This window comes from Protopterus annectens, chromosome 8.part0 (genome assembly GCF_019279795.1).
Source record: "Protopterus annectens isolate FY-2018-M chromosome 8.part0, PAN1.0, whole genome shotgun sequence".
In the NCBI taxonomy this organism is placed as follows: Eukaryota; Metazoa; Chordata; order Ceratodontiformes; family Protopteridae; genus Protopterus; species Protopterus annectens.
The window spans coordinates 480,963,264-480,990,386 of NC_056741.1; the positions used below are offsets into that span (position 1 = coordinate 480,963,264).

The 27,123-nt window shown below is 39.4% G+C and overlaps 1 protein-coding gene across 3 annotated transcripts in view; it reads left to right on the forward strand.

Annotated features, from left to right (window-relative positions):
• The window catches only part of GRIPAP1 (GRIP1 associated protein 1), a 2,851,684-nt gene that overhangs the window by 1,379,810 nt on the left and 1,444,751 nt on the right, over positions 1–27,123 (forward strand). The gene's annotated exons all lie outside the window — the stretch shown is intronic.

Genomic DNA, 27,123 nt, shown 5'->3' on the forward strand with positions numbered 1-27,123 from the left:
TCGTAAAGAAGTCCAAATTCCGAATGGTCACTCTTCAATCTATTCTTCCGTTGCTGGAAAAAAATGCATGGATGTGCTCCATAGATCTCCAGGACGCTTACTATCACATTCCCATAGCTCAAGAGTCCAGGAGACATTTACGCTTCCGCCTCGGAGCCAGTCATTTTCAATTCCAAGCACTGCCCTTTGGTCTCACCACAGCCCCCAGAGTGTTCACCAAATGTCTGGCAGTGGTAACTGCTCACCTGAGAAGTCTGGGATTCCAGGTGTTTCCTTATCTAGACGACTGGCTCCTTACTGCCACCTCCGAGCATCTACTACTCCAAGCGCTCAGAGCCACGTTCACCTTGGGCCGTTTCTTGGGGATCACGTTCAATTTGCAAAAATCTGTACTACAGCCATCTCAGCGTATTACTTTCATAGGAGCAGACTTAGACACAAAAAGAATGCACGCCTATTTACCGGCAGCAAGAATTCAGGTCTTACAAGATCAAGTCAAATCCTGTCTCCCCCTACAAAGAGCCCCGGCCCATCGGATCCTACAACTGTTGGGCTCGATGGCGTTGACCATACTTTTAGTTCCCTTGGCCAGACTTCACATGCGAATTTTACAATGGCTACTGTCGGTTCAATGGTCCTATCAGGAACTTCCCTTGAACCACTTAATCATAATCACGGAAAGTTGCCGTCGAGATCTTCATTGGTGGCTTCTCCAATCAAATCTCGACCAGGGGCGACCCTTTATACCTCAACGTCCCATTGCCACTGTGACTACGGACGCCTCCCAGGTAGGGTGGGGGGGTCATTACCTGGACAGGTCGGTCCAAGGCACATGGCAGATCCAAGAAACGCATTTGCATATCAATGTCCTGGAGATGAGAGCGGTACTATTGGTACTCCAAGCTCTCCATCACGCTCTCCCACAGGGCCCGATTACTATCCTGTCCGACAACATGTCGGTGGTGTGGTACATAAACAAGCAAGGTGGAACCAGGTCTTACCCACTATGCAGAGAAGCCATGAGACTTTGGCACTGGGCGGTAGCTACCAACCGCTTTCTAATGGCAACGCACATACCGGGGAAGTCCAATTTGGTTGCGGACAGATTAAGCAGGACCATTCTTTTACCCCACGAGTGGTCCCTCAAACAGAGTATAGCTGCGAACATCTTCGACAGATGGGGTCTTCCTTGCTGCGACCTGTTTGCCAGCCCTCACAATGCGAAATGCAGAGAGTTCTTCACACTGTTTCCTTCTCAGGGACAGATTCCCAGGGACGCTGTGACTCACATTTGGCCCCCCGGTCTTCTCTACGCCTTCCCTCCGTTCCCCCTTCTACCGAGGGTGATACAGAAGGCCATTTACTTGGAGAGCGAGATGATTTTGATTGCCCCGCACTGGCCTCGTCAAGTTTGGTTTCCCTTCCTACAGAGGCATGCGATAGAAGGTCCATGGTTTCTGGATCCGGTGCCAGACCTGTTGACTCACCAGTCAGGACGGCGTCATCCGTCTCTCAGGTCCTTGAAGTTGGCAGCATGGTTACTCCACTTCCATCCTTAGTCCGAGACAATGCTCTTTCCCGGACGTGGTCCACATACTGTCTTCTTCTCATAAACCTTCCACCATCAAACTTTATTCCAGTAAATGGAAAAGGTTTGCCTTCTGGGCTCAAGAGCGGGTATAGATCCTCTCACTGCACCAGAATCGGAGGTTCTGAATTTTCTGGCCTCCCTTTTTCAGTCGGGCTCTTCAGTTTCTACCATTAAGGTTCAATTAGCAGCGATCTCTAATTTTCATGCTTCTTTTGAACCTTCATTGATGTCTCACAAACTTTGTAAGGCTTTCCTTAAAGGGGCTTGGCTCCTTAGGCCTCCTTTATCTCAGCCTGTTCCCCCTTGGGATTTGAATATGGTTCTTGCTGCCCTAACTGCCCGTCCTTTCGAACCAGCTGCTACTTGTGATTTCAAATTTCTGTCTTGGAAAACGGCCTTTTTAGTAGCCATAACATCTGCTAGGCGAGTTTCAGAACTTCAAGCTCTTTGTTCTGATCCTCCCTATTTGATTTTTCACAAGCATAGAGTTTCATTGAAATTAAACCCTGCATTTATACCAAAGGTGGCCTCCTCTTTCTGTATGCAACAAACTATAGAACTCCCTGTCTTTTTCCCAGAATTCTCCAATAACGCAGAATATACTTTGCATCAATTGGACGTACATAGACAACTACGTTTTTATTTGAATAGAACCGCTCAAATGCGGAAATCAAATCAGTTGTTTGTTTCTTTTGCAGCGAACAAATTGGGTCAACCAGTAACAAAAGCCTCCATATCTAAATGGATTAAAGATTGTATCATCTTTATTTATTCACAGGCTAATAAAGACCTTCCCTTTCCAGTCAAGGCTCATTCTACCAGGGCAATGGCTACTTCCGTAGCTTTTCACTCCAAGTTATCAATAGATGATATTTGTGCTGCGGCAACCTGGACTTCTCCGCACACTTTTATTTCTCATTACAAATTGGATGTGGTTTCTCGAGGCAGAGCTTCCTTTGGTTCCACAGTTCTCAGGAGTGTGTTCCAATGAGCCACCCGGGATGTAGGTGCTAGGCACGCTGTCCCATCTGTCATGAATGTAGGCGAGATAGGATCCCATTACATCTTTAAGTTATGTACTTACCATAACTTCGGATGTATGGGATCCATCTCGCCTACATTCATAAGTACCCACCCTCCTTCCCCCTTCCATTTGGATTTAGAGGAGCTGTAGTCACTTTTTCTTGGCGTTCTTTCTTGAAGAACTTTAGTTGGTTATAGTGACTAATAGTGTTTTCTGTGTTTACATGGGTGTATGAAAGCGAACAAACAAGATCTGGGGAAGCAGGTGTAGTGCATCCTGGGATAGGGAGTAGCCCAGCCAATGAGAGACTTCGTGCTAGTGTATAAGTTGCCGAGTCGGAGCCGATGGATCGGCTCCGAACCCATCTGTCATGAATGTAGGCGAGATGGATCCCATACATCCGAAGTTATGGTAAGTACAGAACTAAAAGTTTGTTGCCCCTTCCCTTGCTTAGGTTCTTTGCCTTAGGTCTTTTGCTTTAGGACATGTCTTGGAGGTTCTTACCTTCTAAGGGGCAAGAAAAAACTGAAATCATGACATTGCTTGGTCCCTGTATGCCCAAATGTATTGATGTTGGTCAGGACATTTGCCAGCCCATGGAGAAGGATATTTTTTGTCTTGTAGTCGGGCTGGCCAAGGGCTTTCACTGTAGGAAATCCCTCAAGTTAGGACTGCAAAAGTGAATACAGTCGAACATCTATATTTATGTTAAGTGTACACAACTGTACTTTCCCAGTTAGTCTGCACTGATCTCCCCTTCTCCCTCTGTAAATCTAGCATCACCCTGCCCTTTCCTCCTTACCTAGTCTGAGAGTATTTCCTGTCTCTTCATCTCCTAGGACTCAAACAGTTTGTATGTGGCTACTGCTTGGCTGAAGTCATATTCAGGTTTGAGCACTAACACAGGTTAGCAACCACTGGAGTCCTTGGCTGTGAGTTAGTAGAATTTTAGCAGTTGGGTCTTGAGTGGATGAATATCTGGTCAGGGAAAGATTTCAGGACAGAACATGACAGAGGTTAAAAACTGTGCCTGAAAGCTTGTCTGTCAGACCAAATCCATGGGCTGTTTCTTGGTATTCATTTCTTTCAGATGTCATTGTGGATATCACTCCTTGATCCTTAGGATCTGCCTGCATTATTTCAGATACTTCAGTCCAGTAATGGACTATTAGCTCAGTTTTAAAATGACAGTACTGTTCGTTTGTCACTGTTTTTTAACCGTCTTTCTGAATACTGCATGCTGTTCACTTCACATATTGTTTCTTTCTTCCTTTTTAATGTCTGTATTCCTTTAACTACCTGCAGGAAATTAGCAACAGTGTACCCATCTATCAGGAAGGTATATGGCTTAGGCTAATGAGTCCAAACACAATTCATAACTTTATGCTGTGTATCATGTTATTTCAAATGCAGTTACTGTGAACGTTTGATAATAACATAAGCCAAATTACTGCATGGCCACCCTTTGATGCTTTTATACATCTGACTTCAGTAAAACATTGCAGTGTCAGTCACGCACAGTAAGTTCTCTCTCATTTAGTGTTTGAATAACCCACTGACATTTTTTTCAAGATCTGTCTGTTCTGATTAAAAAATGTGAAATTATCAAATGGGTCTTGTAGGTTTTTGCAGGCATATGCATACACAAAAGCTTCTCAAGTGACTTATAAATTTATATTATAACCTTGAGGCACCTTACATTATTTAATACCCTTCCCAAAATATTGCATTTCAACTGATTTCTCTTTGCATTATGCATTCTAACCACTCTGATAAAATTCATTGCCATTATTATTGCTTAACCAAGAATAAACAGCTCAATTTTTTTTGCCTCCACTGTTTGAAGATCATCAGCCCCTCCCAGCCAGTTGACTCATTTGTTCCCCGTCACTGTCACAAGAGTCAACTGAGATGGACCATCATTGAGGCAGCCGTCAGGGGGTTCAGGCTTTTTTCAAACCCTATCCTGGCAGCTCCTTCACAGCTGTGACCCTGTAGGGAGGCTGCACCACTCTTCACTTCCACAAGGGGCTGTCATCCAGATGTCCCACCTGCCCTTAAGAAGCATTGTATTGTTTTCCATGGTCTGTACAAGGAAATACACTCATGCCCCCTAAGATGGGCATATCCACTCTTAACTGTCTGCACAGTCAGTTGCCAAAGCTGATAATCAAACTCTGGTCACCTGGGTCATAGTCATGGCTCTTTCTCTGTATGCAGCAGCATAAGTTGAATATGCTAAGCTTAATCTGCATGATTCTGACATACAGAGGTTTCATATTTTTGTATGTCATAAAATGAAACCTGTCAAGTAAACAAGAAACAAATTAGATTCAAACCTAAATCTATTTATCACTACCCTTGTGTTTTATAAAAGCTGACACAAAAATGAAATGGATCATATTTAATCTTTAATCTACTTTATTAGTACTTTTATGTATAGTGCCTTGTAAAAGCTGTCACCTATACAAGTTACCCATCAGTTTTAAACTGTGGTTTGAAAAACATGGTCAGAGGACAAAATACCAGCAACCCGATACCAAGTATCATAAAACTCCAAACATTTTAATACAAAACCTTAAAACCAGAACTCTGTTCTTAAAATAACCTTCTTATGTGCAATAATAATAGGGAGTGATTTCTAAATACTTAAATAACCAAACATCCAAATAAGAAATGTTGGTCTTGTCCATCTAAAAGTTAAATCTTAAAAATCTGTACTCTCATTAATAAACTGGACAGACGCCATCAACCTCTCTTTTGAGTCCTTCCAAATTATAAACAAATCATCTAGATATTTAGTATAAAAATGTACTGACTGACTAAATGGTCCATCCAGGATAAATGTTCTTTCCCATTTAGCCATCACGATATTAGCATAAATAGAGCCATAATTGGACCCCATGGCTACCCCTTTTGTTTGATTTAAAAATTGCTCATCAAAAATAATACAATTCTTCATAAGTACTTTTTCCAGTAACACTTCTAAGAGGTCAGGTAGATTGTTATCAAAGCCTTTAATTTCCAAAAAGTCATGGAACCAGGTTAGCCCTACTCATGGGGTATGGTATCACTGTATACAAATCCACAATGTCAGTGGTGACCAATATGCCTTTTTCATCGAAAACCATATTATGGATATTTTTCAAAATTCCCACAAATCATTACATACTTGTGGCTCACTTTTCAGTTACTGTTTCAATTTAACATACAGACTTAGCGCATGCTTGTGCTGTGATCCTGTACTGTCCACAACTGGATGCATAGTGGGATTTTCAATGTTCTTATGGAGTTTTGGAATGCCGAAAAGTGTAGGAGTAACAGGTGAAATAGCATTCAAATAGTGAAGTTCTGTAGTTTTTCATTCTTCAATGAACATATCATTCAGTTGACCTGTGATTTTCTGATAAGCTTGGTTCATTTTATTCCTGGAAAATGGCTCATATACACTTTCATTTAGCATACCTAACATTGTCCTCTTATATTCTTTCTAATCCATAACAACCAAACCTCCCCATTTGTACAGTTTCTTAATCTCAACCCAACACGTTTTAAGTCATTCAATCTGGTCCAGTCATCTTTAGTCAAATTGACATTCCATGGGCTTTTTTTTTTGCCTAGCGTTTTCCTAAAGTCAAGTTCACAAATATTTTGAAATACATTCAGGGTTGGATTCAAGGGAGAATTAAATGTGCTAGAAATCAGAAGAGTGCTGGACAAAGAAAGTGATTCATTAAACAAAATCTTAGTTTAACTTCCTAACAAAATATTTAAAGTCAATCAAAGTTTCAGCAATATTACCTTTCTTTGAAGGGAGAAAAGTCATGCCCTTCACCAGTAATTCCACCAATTCACCATTGATATTATATGCAGTACAGTTCTAAATCTTAAAATCCCCTTTGGTGTTGGTAACATTATACAGGAATGGAGAGTTTGCATTGGATCATTTCCCACCATCAGGTTTTCATCATTGGGCTATAGTACCACTATCACTTCAGATACATTCAGTTGCATTCCTATGGTTGTGTCCGACCTTGTTTCCCCTTTTGATTGCATCAGTGGAGCGGGTATCCTTGTTTCCTCCTCCATTGGTTCTGATAGGTGGGTGGGTGCTCTTCTCTCCCTCTCCTTTGGTTGTCTCCATGTTTCTGTTTCAACCTCTCTGAGCACCTGAGAGGCGGAAAATCTGAAGGGTTATAATAGTATCCTTGTTCAGTGACATCATCAATTACTTCTTCATCTGATGTGTGATTTGTTCCCAAATATTTGGCCCTAATAAGTTCCTCAAAACGTTCATTGTTCCTTGTATTATCAAATCTCCCGCCCCAAGTTTGCGAATGGGGAGGGGAGGGGTAAGCCAGTCCATTGCTGCCAGCAACATGATCTCTCTCTAACTCTTCCTTTTTTGTTTTTTGACTTATTCTGGATGATTGTCAATACTTGAAAAGGTTTTACCATGCTCAAAGTGATAGTGAGTATAATAATTATCTCCCACTGTACTCTGTTCCAAAAGATTAGTTTCAGCAACCACTTGGTCAGTAAATTTGCTGTTGTACTTGACAAGCAGCTCCATATATTTGCAACCATGGTCATTAAACATCACCAACAGTTCATGTGGTAAAGTTGAATCTTTTTCCAACCCAGTTGGTTATCTCCATAAGTGAAGCCCTTTTGGCACCAGGTTAGTTTGTATACACTTAGTAAAATAAGCATTTGTCTATTTGTAGTTTTTTTTTTCAGTTTAAAGAGCTTGTAATTAAGTTCTCCAACTTATTCAACACATTAACAGATGTGTCGGGCAGATCCTTAAACACATTGGTGCCTTGCAAAATCCATTCGGATAGCTTTAGTATATTCCTTCTGTTACACCTATTCTTAGGGTCTCCATAGTTCCATTACCATTCCTTCTGTGAAAGATTATTTGACATGGAAAAATTATTGAGGCTGCTGCAGTTGGAGTAACTCCCCTTCCATTGTTCCGCACTGGAGGGGAACAGGTATTCTGCCTTTGTTGTGTAGTTATAAAGAGGCTATCCACCTTCTGTGTTAATTGCTGAATTAATAGTGTTAAATTCCCAAATATGCGGGAAATCTCATCTGTCAACATCATTAAATAAGGGTCGTGAAGCTGTAGTATCCTCCGTGGCCAGATAAAAATACAAACCAGTATTCAAACACAAAAAGTCAAAAAACTACTAAAAGAAAAACATGGCCAAAGGATGAAACACCAGCAACCTGATACCAAGTATTGTAAAACTCCAAATGTTTAATACAAAAACTTTAAAACCAGAACTCAGTTCTTAAAATAACCTTTTTATGTACACTGATAATAGGGAACAATTTCAAAATCCTTAAATAATCAGCCAAATAAGAAATTTTGGTCTTGTCCATTTGAAAGGTAAATCTTAAAAGAATCTGTACACTCATTGATAAAGTGGACAACCTTCATCAACCTCTCTGTTGAGTCCTTCCAAATTATAAACAAATCATCTAGATATCTAGTATAAAAATGGTACTGACTGACTAAATGGGAAAGATTGCAGGACAGAACATGACAGAGGTTAAAAACAGTCTCTGAAAGCTTGTCTGTCAGACCAAATCCATGGGTTGAATTTTGGTAGTCTTTTCTTTCAGATGTCATTGTAGATATTACTTCTTGATCCTTAGTATCTGTCTGCATAATTTCAGATACTTCAGTGTAATAATTGAGTATTTGCTCAGTTTTAGAATGACAGTACTATTCATTTGTTAATGTTTTTTGTCTTTCTGAATACTGCATGGTGTTCACTGGACAGATTTTCTTTCTTCTTTTTTTAATGTCTGTATTCCTTTAACAACCTGCAGGAAATCAGCAGCAGTCTACCAGGGTTCCTATTAAATGATGAAAGATTCATTCCTTCAAATGCGTCTTGATCGAACTTGAAAACATGAAAGGGCAAAATACTGAAACAGCATATAAGCAAATTCTTTCCCTGGGAAAAAAAAATTGCATGCCCGCTTTTGTTACTTTGCCATTTTCGTGACTGTGGTGCGATCTTGGAGTTGGTATATTTAAGTAGGGGGGTGGGGGGCATAGCCCCCCACTTTATGTAATGTTTTAAAAAAATGTTTTTTTCTTTCTGGAACAGTGATTGTTTTCCCTTGGGAAAAAAAAATCGCTGTTCTAAGCGTTAGAGATTGTAAGCTTTCGCTTACATGGGTTTGATAAATTATCGTTCGCTTTTTTTAAGCATTTAATGATTTAACATAGACCCAGTCTACCCATCTATCAAAAAGGTATCCGGCTTAGGCTAATGAGTCCAAACACAATTCATAACTTTATGCTGTGTTATTTCAAATGCAGTTACAGTGAACATTTGATAATGACAGAAGCCAAATAAATTATGCATGGCCACCCTTTGAAGCTTTTATACATCTGACTTCAGTGAAACACTGCAGTATCAGTCCCACACAGTAAGTTTTCTGTTATTTAGTATTTGAATAACCCAGGGACATGTTTCTCAAGATCTGTTTGTTTTGATTAAAAAATGTTGAATTATCAAATGAGTCTTGTAGATTTTGCAGGCATATACATAAACAAAAGCTTCTCAAGAGCCTTATGAGTTTATATTATAACCTTGAGGCATCTTAAATTATTTAATACCCTTCCCAAAATATTGCATTCAACTTATTTTTCATAGCATTGTGCATTCTCATCACTTTGATAAAATACCTTGCCATTATTATTGCTTAACCAAGAGTAAATGGTTCCATTTTTTTCAGGTTTTTTTTGCCTCCACTGCTTGACTATCATTAACCCCCTCCCAGCCAATTGGCCCATTTGTTTCCCCATCACTGTCACAAGAGTCAACCGTGATGGGCCATCATTGAGGCAGCCATCAGGGGGTTCAGGCTTTTTTCAAACCCTATCCTGGCAGCTCCTTCCCAACAGTGACCCTGGGGGAGGCTGCACCACTCTTCACTTCCACAAGGGACTGATGTCAGCAGGATGTCCCACCTGCCCTTAAGAAGCATTGTATTGTTTTCCATGGTCTGTACAAGGAAATACAACCATGCCCCCTTAGATGGGCATATCCATTCTATCCTGTCTGCACCGTCAGTTGCCAAAGCTGATAATCAAAAACTGGTCACCTGGGTCATAGTCAGGGCTCTTTCTCTGTACACCATCAGCACAAGTTGAATATACTAAGCTTAATCTGCATGATTCTGACATACAGAGGTTTCATATTTTTGTATGTCCTTGTAAAATGAAACCTGTCAAGTAAGCAAGGAACAAATTAGATTCCAACCTAAATCTATTTATCACTACCCTTATGTCTTATAAAAGCTGATACAAAAATGAAATGGATCACATTTAATCTTTAATCTACTTTTTCAGTATTTTAATGTGTAGTTCCTCTTAAAAGCTGTCACCTATCAATTTACCCATCATTTTTAAACTCCGGTTTGATTCTTTGAAAAAAAAAAATCATAATGTTTTGTAGGTTTCCTAGTAACTGTAAAAAAACAGAAAAAAAAGTAGTCTTAAAACATCATTGATGAGCTCAGACACAGTAATTTCCAAAAATCGTGAAACCCCGGTAGAGTTACAAATCAACAAGCCTTTATTCGTCACAGACGAGCGATCCTTAGTAACAAAAAAAATCAGAAATACTTTACAATGGTAAACATATCAGCTTTTATACACTTAGAAGTAGGTGTGGAAAATATATGTATTATTTAATTTTAAACCAGCCTATTTCAGGCAAAAAATATAAACAGTGCCGTAAAAGTGTATTTAAGAACAGCAAATACGTACCCCCACACACTACTACTGATTAGAGCAAACAAAATCCTAGTTAAGGAAAACCCTACCTATTTGCAACCCATATTCCAAAGTCAGATATTAAGAAAAGCATGACATACATATAAAAAAACTGACCTTTAACTAAAATCGTTTTCGATCAACTAATGCAATAAAGCTGTCATCAGGTCTGTGACAAGAGCTAAAATCATATACATGGGTAGATAAGTAAACATAGGTAATATATATACTGTGTGTAATATATAATAAGCATCCATTAGTGTGCATAAAACAAGTTATTTACAGCTCAGAAAAAATGTCAGTGCTTTGCAGTTAAAAAAAATCTGTTGTGACAGTTTTCATGTCTACATCCCAAAAAAGATGTTTAAACCATAAAAACCAGTAGAAAAAACACAAAAATATAGAAAACAGTGGATGAAATAAACTACTAATGTATAAAAGTGTGCAGGTACGTGTATGAGTGTGCACCAAACAGTGAAGCTCCCCCCACCACAACTGGACACTGGCCATTCTTTCCCTTACCTGGTAATTTCATCAGGGCAAGCGCTAGTAGAAGTGGGTCATTATTTAGATATCCTTTATGTCCTTACTGACAGTGTGTATTTTGTTGTGACCTAACGGTACACTTGGCAGGGGGATGTGCAGTCTGCATCACAGTGGAGATCAATAATGTCTCCAATGCAGATGTACTCTCTGCATGCCTACTTTGAATGCTTCTACCAGGCAGTGGGTTGGTGAGCTGAATGCTTGCCCACAGGCTATGAATTTGCACCACTGAATTTGCTCTGAGCGATTATGGCAATATGTGTCTGGCTCCATCCCATTCTGTTATCCCAGGATGGGCATGCTCATCCTTTCCTGCCAGCTCTGTCGGGTACCCGAACTGCTATTTTAACGGGTTGCCTGGGTTGTAGTCTTGACTTTATCACTCTATCCCCATCAAAGCTTGCTGTCTAAAACATATTTTGCCTTTTCTAAATCTTCAAAGATATTTTTAATGTATTTTTTCAGAATCGTCGGTCTTACGGTTTATTTTTATTAGTCATACCTTTACATATTTTCATTCTATCTTTACATTTTTTTTTTATTGTGAAGTACAGTTCAGAAACTCAGACGCACATTGTGCATTTTTGCAGCTGTAATGTTTCATATCAAATAGTGTGTGTGTGTGCGTGCGTGTGTGTCTGTTTCGGTGATGTTGCCATTTCGGGATTCGTACGGATCCCATATATAATTTTTTTTCAAAACAGTTTATGCTTAGAGTTTTTCAACTTGGTCATGCCAGTATTTCATTTTCTTTAATAACGTCAGACCCATGCTGGAAAATTGAGGTGCAGACAAAATAATGCATCCCTGTAGTCAGCCACATCATAGATGTATCCTAGGCTGACAACCACTGGGGCCATTTTAAGCCTAGCTTTGCATCCCAATCTTTCTCTTCATCTACAGCCTGAAAACAACACTGGGTACCTTTCAAGGTACTTAGCTCTGCCTAGACCTCCAACTCAGGTCATGCAATCAGAATGGCCAACATACTAATAGTTTTAGATATGAATTGCACCTCATTAACTGGTGTAGGGTAATTCATCGAAGCAGCTAAGGACTTTAATGCTAATGTGGTATATGCTTGCCATAAAGGGAAAAAAAATGAATGAATGCTCTTCAACAAAGCAGTAGGTCTTCAGAGATAGAGCTCTCCGGTTTATTGACTTGAGGCCTGCTACTAGGAATGCTGTAGATATTATAGATTCATAGATTGGTACTGGGCTATTGGCCCTAGGGCCTATACAAGCCTAGCCATAACAATTCCCTAGCTATTTCTTCCCACACTATTTACTTCTTGGACCCCTGTCTAGCAGGGTGACTGACATGATCCCCGGGGTGAATTTCCTTTCTCCCATCCAATTGTCAAGGTTCCTTTTTAAGAGGGCCAAAGAGGCACTCTGCTTGACATGTATGAGCAGTCTATTCCAGAGTCTGGAGAGTCTCTGGGTCAGGAAGCTATCCCTCCAGCATGTTTTGTTTATTGTGATGACAAGGTTTATATCCCTGGAGTGTGTGGCTCTGAGGGATTGGGATTTCTTTAAGTGTAGCATGTCCAACAACTCTGGGTTTGACATGGCCTTGTATGTTAAGCAGAGATCTCCTCTGAGTAGACGATATGCAACAGTGTGTAGCTGGAGTTTTTTAAGGTGGTCAGCATAGGGCATCTGCTTTAGGCCTGTGATTTTTTTAGTGAGGTATTTCTGTGGCCTTTCCAGTTGTTGCAGGTGTCTTGAGAGGTACATACCAAATGGGACGTTGTATTCTATAATGGATCTAATGAGGGGAAGAGTACAGTGGGACAATGACTACCTTTTTTTCTGGATGAGAAGCCCTTAGTGAAGAGGTGTGCCACATAGAAGGATTTCCTGACTGTTCTGGCGATGTGTTTATCGAAGGTGAGACCACTGTCCACCTGTGTCCCTAAGTCTCTTGTGTACTGCCACCTATGTGGTAATTCACGGGTGCGTGTTTTTTTCCCAAAGGGGATAACTGTACATTTATTGGCATTGAGCTGGAGCCCATGGCTCTGGCACCAAGCATCTGTTTCTGTAAGGCCCTTTTGTAGAGTATCCACATCATTTAGAGATTCAATAATGGCTCCCAGTTTGCAGATATCTGCGAACTTTGTTAGCCATAGTCCCTTAGTATTGGCCTGTACTTCAGAGAAGTAGATTCCAAACAAGAGTGGTCCCAGGACTGAACCCTGAGGTACTCCACTTGTCTGGAGCTGGATTTGGAGTCGGCTACTTTTAGTGTGGGTTCTGTCAGTAAGCCAGTTGGCAACCCATCGATTGATGTAGGGATTAATGCCCAGCTTAGTAAGTTTATCTATGATTCCAGAGTGGGGAATGGTGTCAAAGGCCTTGGCAAGGTCCAGATAGATTGTGTGGACTGCCTTACCCTCGTCCACGGCTCTGGAGACTGATTCGAAGAAGTCAGTCAGGTTCAGGAGACAAGATCGGCCCTTCACGAACCCAAACTGGGTGGGGTCCAGTGTTTGAATGTTGCCAATGTCTTTGTTTATAAGTTGAAATGATCCAAGAAGAACGAGCCAAAAACCCAGCGAAGCAATAATATACCTCTTTATTTGTCAAAACAACAGATAATCCACTCGAAAATAAATCCAATAGTACAAGAACAAGATTAAGCGCTTTCATCCACTGTAACATGGACTTCCTCAGAATCATTTTAATTACTTAATTGGTTCATTATAAAACATTTTTGGCGCCAACTTCATGTGTTATTTAAAGACATATTCCTCGTACTTTTTCTAGAAACTATTTCATAGCTATGAACATAGTTTTAAAAACAAATTAAAATACAATGCAAATCAAACATACTTTATCTGTATAATAAGAGTGTTTATAAAAGTTGAAAATATTAAAATACCCTTATTTTTATAACTTTTATAACGTAATTCCTTTTCATATAAGCATAATTACTAAAATGTTGATATGCATAATATGTATTAAAATGCCAAGCAAACAAAGCCTATGAAGAATGATAACCTATCACTCTAGTTATAGATATATCAAGTTGAAATATCCAAAGCTTCTAAATAGTCTAAAATATGAAATGTATGTTAAAACCTAACAAAGCCTAGCAAAAGAATCTAGCAAAAGAACAGCGTTGATTTTGATAGCCTATTGTTTGAGCTGAATATGAAAGTGCATTTGTGCATAATGAAGTGCATTATTCACATATTTTGCACTTCATTATGCTTATATTATCCAAATGGAAGAGGTTTTCTGTTTGGTCTCTTTCTCATAACCTGGATCCACATTCTGGGGATGTTCCTTTGGTTCTCTTATCTGTCTGAACTGTTCAATGCTTGGTTGGCTTGTTCTTCTGTTAAGGCCCACTTACCAGCTTTCTCTGCTTGTCTGCCTTTATCCCCCACTTTAGCTTCTAGATTTGAAGATAAACAATTTCTTAAAGTCGGACTTCATGTTAGGCCTCCCAGGAAGTCTGTTCCTCCTCCCCTGGTGCTTAATTTTGTTTTAGAAAAATCATTCTTCATAGGCTTTGTTTGCTTGGCATTTTAATACATATTATGCATATCAACATTTTAGTAATTATGCTTATATGAAAAGGAATTACGTTATAAAGATAAGGGTATTTTAATATTTTCAACTTTTTTTAAATACTCTTATTATACAGATAAAGTACGTTTGATTTGCATTGTATTTTAATTTGTTTTTAAAACTATGTTCATAGCTATGAAATAGTTTCTAGAAAAAGTATGAGGAATATGTCTTTAAATAACATATGAAGTTGGCGCCAAAAATGTTTTATAAGGAACCAATTAAGTAATTAAACTGATTCTGAGGAAGTCCACGTTACAGTGGATGAAAGCGCTCAATCTTGTTCTTGTACTATTGGATTTATTTTTGAGTGGATTATCTGTTGTTTTGACAAATAGAGGTGTATTATTGCTTCGCTGGGTTTTTGGCTTGTTCTTCTTGGATCATTTCTGCTATTTGGTTCGTTTAGACTTTTTTTCGTCTTGATTTGTTTATAAGTTCCAAGGTAATACGTTCCATGGCCTTGCAGATCAGGCTCATCAGACTGATGGGGTGGTAGTTCCTAGGATCCAAGCTGGCTCCCCCCTTGTGGAGTAGGATAACTGTAGCTGTGCGCTACTCGGTGGGCACGAAGCCTGAGGTGAGGCTATGATTAAACATGACACTTAGGTGAGGTGCCAGTTCATTTTGTAGTTCATGTAGTACTCAACCTGGGATGTCATCTGGTCCCATGGATGCTGTATTCTTAGCTTTGGAGAGTGCGTTTTTTTACCTGTGTGGCCATTATTACTGGTATTTGGCAGTCTTCCAGTATTGAGATGGGCCATTTAGGGGGTGAGAGGGGGGTGAAGTTGGCACTGAATCGATCTGCCAGGATATTGGTAATATCCTTGTGATCAGTATATTTATTGCCATTCTGTTGTAGCTCAGAGCAGATCTGAGCATTGCCATTTAGATTCTTGACATAGTTATAGAGTGCTTTGTGGTGGACTTTGGAATCTTTGGCAATTTTATTATCATAACTAGCTTTGGAGGGTTTTATGAGGGATCTCAGCTTCTTACTGAGGCTGGTAAGGGAGTTTTTTGCGTCCTGGGATTTTTCTTTTTTCTGCAACAGTTTCTTCCTTTTGTTGTAAAGTTTGTTTATGGCAGGGGACCAACAGATTGGCTTCATTTTTTTGGAGGAGAGCATCTTGGTTCTGTTTGGGATGGCACAATTCATGCATGAGTGGATGTGCTCGTACAGTGCCTTAGTGTAGGACTCAGCAGTTGAACTTTCAGTTCCCGTCTGCATGGGTGTCATGAAGTTTGTCACTTCTGACTTGAGTAGCATGAAGTTGGCTTTGGAGAAGTTTTTATGGAGGTTTGCTTACTGGGGGTGGGGGTGGGATGTGGATGTTGAGTGATTTAGGTTATGGTCTGACCTGACCAACCAGGGGGTGACCATAGGTGTGGAGCATCGATTTTCCATGTTGGTAATGACCATGTCTAGGATATTGGAGCCCCTGGTGGGACAATGGATTAGTTGATCCAGGGCATTGGTATTTATGAATTCCAAGAACTGTTGGGCAAAGGTGTTGGTACAAGAGTAGTTTCCCAGTTAATGGCAGGGTAGTTGAAGTCACCCAGTATTACGGTATTTGGTTGTATCTTAATATTTTCCGGTATGTTTAATAAGGTGTAGTGAGAATCCTGGGGCATGATGGGGGATCTGTAGCAAGCTACAGTTTGGATTGCAGTCTTACCTAGTGTTAGTTGCGCCTGGAGAATTTCACACACATTGTGTTGGGCAGCTAGCCTGGTGGTGTGAATATCCTTGATGAATATGGACACTCCTCCACCTTTAGTGTTTCGATTCTGGTTTGGTGACTAAAAAGTGTGGGTGAGGGTTGTAACATGGTATTGCAGGGGTGCACTCTGCAGCCTTGAACCAGGTCTCAGTTACTGCATAGATATCAGTGTTCTCCATTTTTAGGAGTGCCTCGAGAGAGTGCATGTTGAGGTTTAGACTTCTAGCATTACCTTCAGATTTTGCATGCTTGTACCTGTTACGGTGGTGGTTTTGTCCTTTGAACTTTGCCTAAAAAAGGAACTATAGGGGTGGCAAGAGCCTTAGCCAGTATCCTGAATCCCAGGGGCGACAGGTGCAGACCATCTCTGGCAAAGCATCACGGTCTGTTGATCATGTCGTCCCAGGCAGACAGATACTGGATCCCCTTTGAATGACACCAGAAGCTTAGCCAATTTTTGAAGTCAATCATTTTGTCCTTATATTGTGATATCATTCTGGGAGAAGGCAGGATGCTACTCAGGGCTAGGGTCATACCTGCCTGGGCCACATGATCCGAGAGCTCTTTCATATCTCTTTTCATGTAGTCCAGGGAGGTACGTCTCAAGTCATTCACTCCAACATGGACAATGGCAGAGTCATATTTGTACTTGTTGTGGAGTGACTTGAGTGCATGTGTTATGTGGTGGATCCTGGCACCCGACAGGCAGCTGACTGTAATTTTTTCCTTGTTCAGCCTGGCGAGTGGGACATCAGTGTGCCTGACTATAGAGTCACCTATGACTAAAGTGTTAGATGCATTGTCTTGCCTTAGGGGCTGTGGCTGGGTGGCACACTAGTGTTGTGAGCTATGTGACACTTTGGTTGTGATTGGTGTTTGTTTGCGTTTCAGCTTCGGAAGTCCTTGTTGCTTGGGCAGGTTGGGCCTCCGCATATGTGGATATAGAGTTGCTGTGTGTGGGTGTTAGTGATGTGGGTTTAGAAGGGCTATGTGTTGCTTGAGGTGTAGTGCGGGTGCTGACCTCCTCCTCTTGACTGGCTAGCACAATCTTGGGTGGAGAGAGCTTTGCTTCCAGTTTGGCTATGTAAGTGCATCTCTCACAGGTTGTAGTGTTGGGTGTTAGGTGGAGAGGGTTGTCTGTGTACATGAGACAATTGCTGCATTGCCCCAGTATGCCCAGATTCTCCAGGTGGACAGGAGAAATAACCGGAAGCTGACCCTTGGACATGCCTGGTTTGGTGCTTTTTTTGTAAAGTACAGGAGCTGTTTTCCCTTACCTTAGCAAGCTACTTTGCAATTATAGGCTGTTTAGTACCTATGATTAATTTTTTCTTATTAACAAGGAGAGTTGAGTGCTTTCATTCATTGATTCATTGATTAAGAATGAATGATGAGAACATTCGTCAAGGCTCAGATAGCTATGGGTATAATCCCAATTTTCCCCTGCATGTAGGGCAAATTAGGTTGGGCCACCAAATCCCATTTCTTCTGCTTCTTCCCTGGCACACCTTTTGGTGCCAGTGTTCTCTGAGCATACCTCTCAATCTCTCAGCACAAGAAATCTAAACAAAGTCAGAAATAATGGTTGGACAAAGGCCCAAAAATTGGGACAGATTTCAAATATTGTTCCTAAAAACAGAAAGTTGTTAGAATAATAGGTTTTGCATTATTATGTATTTTCTGAAGAATATGAAGTCTGAAGCTCAAATTTCTGTCATTATTTAGTTTTATTTAGTGAATTCAATCCTCAGTGATTTGCCAGAAAACTGCACATTTTATGAAGAGCAGACCAAAAATATGAGGCAAAAATCTGGACATTCTGGGAAAATCTGGGCAGTTGTGAGGTATGTCCATTCCAGATTAACCCTTTTTGGTGTTGATGGATCCCCGTTGCTAAACAAGATCCATGCATTTGACACACTCTATTTAAAAGCTTTTGGAGCCAACTGTCTCTCAACACTGAGTGATTACGCCTACAGCTTCATTGCTGTCTATTGTGCCTTCCTGTTTGGTTGCTGTCAAAAAATACTTTATAAAACTCATGCACATTATCCATATACTCCTTTATTTCCCATTTAATACTCAACATTTGCTCATATTCTGAAGATTCTCCTTTTGTCTGCAGTGCTTTAACCTTTGATAATCCTATAAATGTTTCTTGTTACTTGTTTCCCATGTATATTTCTCTTATTTTAAATTCCATTTCATTATATCCTATTACCTACCTGTCCCTTTTGAAGAAATCTGTATCTTCCATAATAAATCTTGTAGAATTTCCACAACCCAATCATTAAATTCCTCCTTTTTTGGGTGCATAACCTGAAATTGATGCATTTCAAAGCTTTCACTCAAGTACCTATGCACTTACAAAATATAATTTCTGTCCAGTCTAACCTTATTGTACATTGGAGAATAATATGTAGATTCTGTATGGGTTCCTTTTAGTAAGTTCACAGCCTCCATTCCAATTATTCTCATGTATTTCTTCAGGAATTTACCTTCTAGGTCCCCCATATACATCCTCACTATTGCAGATCAGGTTCCAGTCCCTACCCAAGAACAGTATTCTTTGCTGAAAGCTAATTATTTTTGCCATGCTTATCTTAAGCTCCATAGTAGTAGTTTTCAATGGAATATAATTTTATGCCAGTGTAATTCTCCTTCATTGCCACTATCCCCTTATTTTCTTCTTTTCTATCACTGTTGGAGCCTCTTCCATAATCCTTTTCCGTTGTCTTGATGCTCTGCTGAATATGCCTTCTGAAATTCTTTATTTGATAAATTCTCATGGTCTTTTATAGTTATGCCTCCTGTAGCATTGCTATTTCACCCTACACTTACTATAATGTAGTACTCTCTGTTATTCATATCTACTGTACCATTCACATCACATGATATGAGAGAAGACATTTATTCTGATAAAAAGATAGTACTTTCACATATTCTATGTGACAGTTTTTTGAATATGTACTTCCTACTTACATCTACATATTAATGTTTGGAAGGCTGTATGCGTTTGTGGCTTCTCATTGCCATTCAACCCATGTGTCATTCTCCCTCACTTTTTGATTTAATAAAAACATCCAAGAAGCAAAAAAAAATGTACATTTTCATTTTTAACCTCCCAAACCCTTTTAATTTGCAGAGAACACACATACTTTCCAAATCCCTATTTTTTCTTATGCTGCCTACCTAATGTGGGTTTCCTGCAGACATACCATATCAAGTCCCATGTGAAAAATTCTAGCTGTCTTAACTGGGCTGCATATTCCAGTAATGCTCCTGGGCCATAACTTAGAACCAGTGACTAATGTTACCATAAGGTCTCTGTCCATTTCTGTTCTTTCTGCTGCTCTGTTATCAAATTCTGCCACCCCTTGCCATCAAACCTGAACAGACTAGGTGAAATATAGAAAAACATACACCTTTGACTAGATAGTATTAAAATGCACACATGATCTCCTGTTCCTTCAAAACACCCCTTCCTCTTTGCCGCACCTTAGTCTCTTAGGGCGTGTTAGGAGTCTGTCAAAAAAATCAAAAAGCAGAATAGAAATGAAAAAAAGAGGAAGCGGAACATATGCTTACCCATCAGTAGATGTTAGAAAATGTGCAGTGTTTTGCCGAATCAGCAAGCTTCATATTCTCTGTCTAATCACTGAAATCAACCCTGCATGATTATTCTGACCAACTCTTTGAGTTATTTGTTTTAACTCTCTGTAGGAGCTCACTTAAACATGTCCTTATGTTAGCCTTTTACCTTGTCCTAAAAATATGCTCTTGATTTACAGTGAGGCAGTACCCACTTCAGGACTATTAGCTACCCTTATAAACCTCTATCTTTCATTAAGCCCAGAATGAAACAAAAAAACTAGCCTGAAGTAAAAGGTAAGTAGAACCAAATTAAACAATTCCATTTATACAGACATTGTTATAGGGTTAAATATTACTTAGGGTTTCGCTCAGCATTAATCCTCCTAATGACAGAAAAGGTTTCTTGTTTATGAGCACAAGATCAAGCACTATGGAGTCGCATATATTGTATCTACCTTTGTAGCTTTTGGGCTTTGTGATTTTAAATATCCAAGAAGAGCATGCAGAGGAAGATACTTTTTTTTTTCCAGTAACTTGATACAGTGTATCTGTCAGTGTATCTTTAGGCTGTGTGCCTCATATGTACTCAGAAATATTCATAATATTTTCAGTGTACTTAGTGTATTAACATGGAGCGTTCAAAAGACATGCATAGAATGGGCGTGCCTTCGTTGAATGTTGGGCGTCGAGCTGGCACCTCAGCACAGTAAAAATCTATTGCCAATCATTAGTGGACTGGAGTTCCACTGTGGCGACCCTTAACCCGGAAAAGCAGAAAGAAGAACAAAAACCTAGTGTATTAACGTAACATGGTGACAAAAGTAAAATTAAAAATAAGATAAAATAGCATGTTTACTCATTTCTTAAACTCTCCCCTTGCTAATTAGAATACTTCCAAGCAGTTTGTCACAGGAGAAAACCATATATACAAACTGCCATTTATTTGCCGCATAATCATCTCTCATTTTCTTTTTCCTTAAGATGATACTGTGGGATCCTGGATCACCTTTTTTTTATTTTTATTTTGAAGGGGCAGTTTTTGATTAGCCATGTTGGTGAATGCTTTTACTGGTTACAGTAGAACAAGTTTTACTATGACTGTCTATTGCATATTTCTCTTGAATCTCTACTAAGGTCTAACACAGCTGAATGTGCTTTGTAGGCCTGCTTAATTAAGCTTTTATTTGGGTTATGCAGTACTTATCCATGAGTGTTACAGTTAAAATATGAAGGAAAACCAAAGCAAAAGTGCTAAGTGCTTCACAACCACTACTCCAGAATTAATCATTGCTATTATACTCTGGATACATATGTGTGTCAAACAAATTAGTTCCTTTCTTGTTTATAGACATTCCTTACCCTCCCCACCCTATAGTAGTTGTGTTGATGAAATTATTAGTTTAGTAGATTATACCTTAACAGGCAAGTGCAGCAGTTGTAAATACCATTCTTTTGATGACCCTGCTTAAGTACAAGACCATGTTATAAACTGTTGTTGCTGACGTTGTTTCAGTAAAATAACAGTTCTGCAATTCTGTTTTGGTTTTTCAGCAGTTGTTTCATTCTGTTAGGGTTATAAGAAATTTTATCATAGTGAGACCTGGGTGAGGTTGTCATTCACCCTGTTGTGTGTGGGATAGTCTCATATTCAAGGTGTTTGCTTCATATCCCATGGCAACAAGGACCAACACAGATTCTTTTTGTGGTAAGCTGTACTGATTTGCAGAAGGAATGAGGCTCTATATTGAATATACAGAACCTAAATTAAGTTGGCAGGTAGGCAAGAGTGCCTGATCTTGCTGTTGGTGGACTTTGGGTAGTACCAGAGCTGAAAGCAGCTTGTATGTAACTTGATTTTTACAGTTATGTTGTGTAGACCGAAAATACTTCTGGAACTGTTGGTATTTTTTGTGGTTTTGAATCAACTGGAGAGAGACAAACTGAGATGAGGCTCGAAGCAGAGATAACCAATGGTGGCCATCAGGTCATTTATTTGTAACAATTTCAGTGCACTTTCAAACCACAGAAGTAGCACAAACTAACGTAAGCATTACATAACTGCGAATCTGACATTTCATGTTTGCATCTGTTGCGTTTCTATTCTGTGGCTTACTTTATTAGAAAGCAGAATCTCGTTTGTACTCTGGGAACTAAGAATTCTGAAATGGAAACAGTTTTGTACAGGAGATTATTGAAGTGAGATCCTTGCATGTTTTAGAAGTAATAGGTTCAGTGTTTGTTTCGTATTGGCATGCATGTGCATTGGAGAAGCAAAAGATGAATGGTTGTGGTATTGTTGATGCAGTTTATCATGACTTTAAATGTGCACCATAGCAGTAAGGTGCAGTACATTATTGTGGCCACTATTTATTTCACTTTAATCAATCGTACGTCTAGTCAACATGACCGAATCACCTAGAGACATATTTTACAGCATTGAGTGGCTAGCCCTGCCATGGCACGCAGTCTGTGATCTGTGTTCTGCTATCTTGAGGATACTGTGCTCCACAGTAGATGTCCAAAGTGGTTGAGTTGTACAACTCATCCCCAGAGGGCACCATGTTGAGTCAGTGCTGCTGTCCATAGCTTCATTCATTGGTGAGTTTCAGGTGGAAACACTTGGCATGTTTTTTGGATGTGAGGGGAACCCCACAGAGATACAGAGAGAACATGCAACCTCCAAACAGGTATTAGCCAGAGGTCAGGATCAAACCTTGTGCATGGGAGATGAAGACCTTAACCATTATGCCAACTGTGCTGTCTCTGAGAAAGACAATCTGAAGAAGATTATTTGGGACAGACAGGAAGAAGGTGAGTGTCGAAGAAGGCAGCAGTGTGGTATTGAATTGAGAGAGATGGCGACAGGACAATACCCCGATCCCATGTAGAAAATGGTAAAGATTGGGCTGACGATGATCATCATCATTCATACATCTGAAAAACAAGTAAATTGTGTGAAAGCAAAGAAGGAATAAATGTTCGTTTAAGTCAGCTTGCTGGGAGAGTAGTGCATGTGTATTAAAGTAAAAAGTAGGAAAATATCTTCTATTTTCTTTAAATTAAAGATGGACTCTAAATTCTTGCCAGATTTAAGTACAACTATCACTAAGGCATTGTAGAAAGATTTCAACCCAGTGTGGAACTGGCTAATCACAAACAAACTGATAATTAACACAACTGAAATTATATCAAGCTGACCAGAACTTCATAATAGCTAAGAAATGTTACATTGTAAGTTAGGAACATAAAGAACTTCCTTACCTGTAAACCACATCCCAGAGATACCTAGGAAAAGCACTGGACCACAATATCTCCTTTATACTGTATAAAGTACTGACATTTAATAAGGATGTCCTATATCACTGTTGTAGTATTCTTCACCTTGTGGGGATCTCCTGCCAAGGACAACCCAATGTCCAGCCAGTATACCAAAACCTTTGGATCGTGTATGCGCTGTACTCCACACATGTGCTCCCCACACAGACATAGGGCATAAAGGTGATGTATGGATGCAGATACCAGAACCTCTTCTATGCCAGTCCAGATACTGTCATTGTTTGTTGGTCTGAATGCCCTTCGTTGTGCTGAATACCTAGCCATTAGATAAGTGTCCTGTTGGGTCTTTTTTCTTTTTGCTATTGGTCTTGTTTTCCTTTGATTACTTGGAGTTGTTGTCATCCGAGAAAAACAAATGTCAGTGTGGGAGTTAGATTCCCCATAGGGATAGTCATGAATAGTGTATTTTTGTTTGGTTGGTTGCTTCCCATGACCATACTTCCTGTAGTATTTGTAAGGTGTTTGTGCATAGGACTCATAGACACCAGTTGTCTTCCCTGGCCGTCTCTTGAGAACTAAAGGCTTAAACAGTTAGCCCAGGGTAGCATGGCAGTATTGTTTAACCCCAAGGTACTTCTGTTAAGTAAGAAGAAGGCCAAGAAATCTTGCCTGGATTCCTTGACTGTCCATCCTCCAGCAGATGTCTGTCTAAAAGTGGGTGATATCTCTGTAGGCCGTCTGGTGTCTACTTCAGATTCTAATGCCACAACCTCATTGGAAGCAGTCATGGATCCTTCCTTTCACATGTCCTCTGAGGATTTGCAGGTGTCTGCTCCAGACAACAAAGGGAAGCCGAGTTTGATTATCTCAGAGGGCTCTGGAGGGATTCTGCAGATTACGGTAAGGGAAGGTATTCTAGGTACTCTTATTGATTCCATTCAAGGTTTGGAACCTCTTGTGATTAAAAAAACAGAAGATTAAACATTCTTCTGTATAACTTAAGGACGCTCAAAGGCAATGGCAAAAGATTACTAAGGGCCTGTTTAATGCTTTAAAGGCCCTGAAATCTCCCCAAGGGGTTTCTGTCCCTATTCCCCCTTGGACATCTGCTCCTTCCAAAAGACCTAGGGAACCTGATTCATTGTATGAGGATTTGATGAAGGGTCCTTGTTTTACTCTTCCCACATGCCTTCTCCTTTGGCCTATGGTTCTGATGAAGAGGAGACCATTAGCCCTTAGTCTCTTTTGGAGGAATTGTCTTTTGTGGACACAGTAGCCAGAATAATGGAATATTTTAAGTGAGATTTTTTTCAAAGGTGTTTGATATCCAGAAGAGGTATTATGAGTTGCTTCAGGTGGACACTCCTGAGCCTTCTGCAGTACCTTGTGGAACATAAACTGTTAGCTGCAAGAAGTCGTCACAACATTCTTGAAGGAATTTTTTATTATCCACAAATAAACTGGTAGGTGTTTTCATTCATATAACACTAATGAACTTCTTCAGATAAAATTAAATAGAAACAACCAGTTTTAAAATAAGGCCCAAAGCAGTCATCTGATCAAAGGATGATGTCATTAAACTATCCCATTTACATTTCTTAAAATGCCAACGTGCTATTTAAAGTGTCATTCAAACTATATAAACACAGTAATCTAAAATTGTTTAAAAATATTCATTCAGTAAAACCTTAAAATGTACTGAAAATGAATGAACTTATTAAAAAAAACAGAAAAATTAATTAAAATGAAAGTACAAATTTTCATTAAGATGTTAACATATACACAAACCTATATGGAAGTGTTAATAATTAATAGTACTTTATCTAGTTAAAGCTTTATGCTTTAAAATACAGCTGATCAAGCAATAGTCATTCAAGCCCAGCCGGTTGCAAGCATTCAAAAATAATTGACAAAATAATTATTTTTTTCCTCTAACACCAACGTCAAGGGACCCCCTGTCATGCTGATATTGACCTTCTCTATAACCAACTATTTGAAATGGTGGTTAGGGTACATGTGAACATGTTTTGGTAATGCATTATTCAGATGTATTCTTTTTTTTTATATTCATGTTCATAACTCTAGTCCCTTAATCTGCGTTCCATTATGACTATATAAATACATGGGCAGGATTGGCATAATCCTACATATACAGTACATATCCATTGGGCTGTCAGTTGTATCTACCCTTTATCCGATACTCCTTACCACAGATGCTGAAAGAGTCACCAGTATTAATATATTTACAATATGGGCAATGCCCACATTTTTTTATAGTGGGGTAGAGTTATGTGCATTGGTAGGACTACTGCATATCATATTCTCTAAGGTAGTTTTAAAGTTCGAGCCCCTATGGTATACTATGGTGGGTCTTACACATTTTGTTTTTAATTAGAATGTCATCATACATAATCACCCAATTTTTGTTCAAAATTCACTTAAGTGTTTTAGAATCACTGCTGAAACATGTAACAAAACTAGTAGTTGGGCTAAAGTTATATTGTGTTACATCCAAACTGGAAAATTGTGAGTGAGAATTAAGCCCTACAGATGAAGTATTTAAAATAGGTTTAAAATGTCCTGCTGTTATTTTATTGTATACTTCTCTTACTAATTCTTGAAGAAGAGGTTTGGGATATCCACTCCTAGCAAACACTCCCACCAAATTAGTACACTCTTCTTCATACTGGGAATCTAAAGTAACCATCTTTGCTGCCCTCACCAGCTGCCCCATTACTACTGACCTTTTTTGATGGTATGTGTGTGACGTGGTATAATAAGAAAGGTATTATAATAGATATTTTCTGAATGTTCTGGATGTATATCTGTTATGTCTTTTTCCAGCAGTATATCCAGATAGGCTATCCTGTCTAATGGCCATTCATATGTAAAAAATAAAAAGTTGGTTGTAGAATTGATGTATTGCATAAAGGATTCAGTGTTCTCTACCTTGTCCTTCCAAAGGATAAAAATATCTTCCAGGTAAAGAACATAAAGCCAAAAGGAGACTTTTACATCATTTTCACATAAAAAAATGTATGCTGCCAATGGGCCATAACTAGATTTGCAAAAATCGAACTGCATGGTGACCCCTTGGCTACCCCACTCTTCTGTAAATATTTTCCATCAAATAGAATGTAATTATTATCCAAAACCATGTGAAACAACTCCTCATACAGATTAATTTCTTCTTGGGGGAACCCCTTTTTAAACAAAAATTCAGTAACTCTTGTGATGCCTGTATCCTGATGTATAACTGTATAGAGTTCCTTTATATCTGTAGTGATAAAAACATCTTTTTGATGGAATGTGACTTTGTTAATCAACTATAAGAAATGCCAAGACTACCTGCAAATCTGTTTATTTCTTAACATAAATTTTGTCTAGGTATTTAGCACAGGCTGATGTTCTTGAATTACACCCATCCACTTTGGGACACATCAGAGGGTTATCAATGTTTAAATCTCTTCCCCCTCAGCCCCCTTGGGAGCAGTTGGCCTTCTTTCCAGAGGTGCTTCATGATCTTTTGACTCTGGGAACTGTTCAGGAAGTTCCAGTTTTTCAAAGTTGGAAGGAGTTCTACTCCAGAATGTTTTTGGTTCCCAGGAAAGAGGGCACTTGGAGATGTACTCTGGACCTCTGTCACCTAAACACTTTTCTGAAGGTCCCTTCTTTTTGAATGTTGCCCTGTCGGACCTTGTTGCCTCTGCTGCTTCCTCGGTCTTTTCTAGTGTCTCTGGACCTCAAAGATGCCTACCTTCGTATCCCTATTTAGCCCCCTTTCAAGAACTTTTCACATTTCTCTGTTGCTTCCATGCTTTTTCAGTTCTTTATTTTGCCCTTTGGCATTTCTACTGCCCCAAGGGTTTTCAACAAATGCTTCGCTCTTGTAATTGGCGTTTTGCAGGCTAAGGGGGATCCAGGTTTTTCCCTACTTGGACGATCTCCTGTTTCAGGCAGCCTCTCCAGAGGTA